Source organism: Aplysia californica, unplaced genomic scaffold (genome assembly GCF_000002075.1).
Source record: "Aplysia californica isolate F4 #8 unplaced genomic scaffold, AplCal3.0 scaffold00579, whole genome shotgun sequence".
NCBI classification, from domain to species: Eukaryota; Metazoa; Mollusca; class Gastropoda; order Aplysiida; family Aplysiidae; genus Aplysia; species Aplysia californica.
Genome location: NW_004797849.1, coordinates 315,468 through 317,313, shown reverse-complemented (window position 1 = coordinate 317,313; position 1,846 = coordinate 315,468). Strand labels below are relative to the sequence as shown.

Below are 1,846 nucleotides of genomic sequence, written 5' to 3'. Positions count from 1 at the left end.
CACACACACACACACACACACACACACATATATATATATATTATGCACACACATACACATACACATACACACTCCCACACACCAAATACTTCGAGAGTGAAATTTTATAAAAGTAAGTTTCCCTCGTTGCCCGGAGTCCTTGTTAGTTATTTTGTCCCTCGCTCTAATCCTCGGAAATTCCACTGGCCCTGTCTCGTGACTGCCGTTCACGCATCCACAACAAACTAGCCTGTCCTTCGACACTCACGCTCATGATTCTTCTTCCCAGCTCACACGCGAAGCGGAAATCATCTCGTCTTTATAGCAAGGCCGGAGACACAGAAGGCGAAGAAGAAAGAACGCGTACTCCAGCCTAAAGACGGCTTATCCCTTTCTTTGCCAAAACACCGAAAACAGCAATGCATTGTCGTTGTTCTTCCTTCTAGACAATTCTGGGACGTTTACATTTAATGACGATCCTTCGACGTTTGTTGTGTGGTGCTTAGGCTCGGAGCCACCGCGCACAGAAGGTGTGATTTTGCTTTCTTTGCGAAAGAAGCTTTGTTATAAAATTATAGTATGTGTATGTGTGTGTGTGTGTGTTTGTGTGTGTGTGTGTGTGTGTGTGTGTGTGTGTGTGTGTGTGTGTGTGTGTAGAGCGCATACTGCATGCCGCAGAGAGTGGATAATATGCACTATATAAGACATTACTTTTGTCTTTTTTTTTACATGGGTACTTTATAGCATACCCATTCCGATTAACACAGACAAGCAGGGTCCATGCCGTCTGCCATCTACATAGTCTACAGTGTGCTGGCAGGAGCATAACACAGTGTAGAGTCCAGACGACCAACAGAATAGGTCAAATTCTTGTCTAAGTCAGTTTCGATATATTATAAGTTGGCTTGTTCAAGGTTGTAACTAAATACTATTTAATCAGAAACGGCCTAAGACACCTATTAGTAACATTATATGAAGCTTTCGTACACAGAACGAATGGCAGTAGGTTGGCGACACCGTAAGATCATATTCTCAAAGTTGGACCTCAGGATTTGGTGTCCTTCTTTGAAAATGGTTTTTGTTTTGCGTATCCTGATCTGATATTTTAAAAGTGGTGTGAATCCATACTGTAAGATTAGATTTTTAAAAATAATTTGTAATGTTGCCTTCCTCTTTACATGTTTTATTGTTATACTATTTTGTATAAGTTGTTGTAAATTAATCCAGAAACAGTTTGAGCTCTCGCCCTGTACTGTCCAATACCTTGTAGTAGTTATAAGTGCAGATTCGCTGCAGTTACTGTGATGTTCCATGACGGGTATTGTCAATGATTGTAATATGTGCACTTAAAACGACTGAATAGTATAGTATGATATGCTGTAACGTGGTGTGGCGTGGTAAAGTACGGTATGATATAGCTTGATATTTTGCAGTATCTTAGGCGTGGAATAAAAAAACTGAGAAGCCCTCTTGAATAGTATTAAGTTAAGCCGATGCAAAATGAGAGAACATTCTCAGATGACAGAAGTTAAGACTTTCAGCTGATTATATATTCTAAATTTTTCTCCACTCGGTTCGAAAGCAGTGATTTTTTGTTACATGTTACATGAGATTATTATTTTTATGAGGAAGTTTTTCACTATTGCTTTTCAAGCCAAAATTGAACTCAGAACAATTGAAAGGGGTGAGACTAATTCAATTTATTAACTTATAAATATGTCATTTAAATTATTTCTCCATTTATTACCAGGAAGAGCGTTATTGTACAAAGCCGAAACATAATATGCGTCGTTGTGTGTTTTCTATCCTTATTTCATAGCTTTAGGGTAGACAACCCCACAATATTGGAACGTCTAACTTTGAGAAT

The 1,846-nt window shown here is 38.7% G+C and overlaps 1 protein-coding gene across 2 annotated transcripts in view; it reads left to right on the top strand.

Annotated features, from left to right (window-relative positions):
- LOC101851294 overlaps positions 1–1,846 on the top strand; it is a 109,006-nt gene that overhangs the window by 67,882 nt on the left and 39,278 nt on the right. The window lies entirely within an intron of this gene.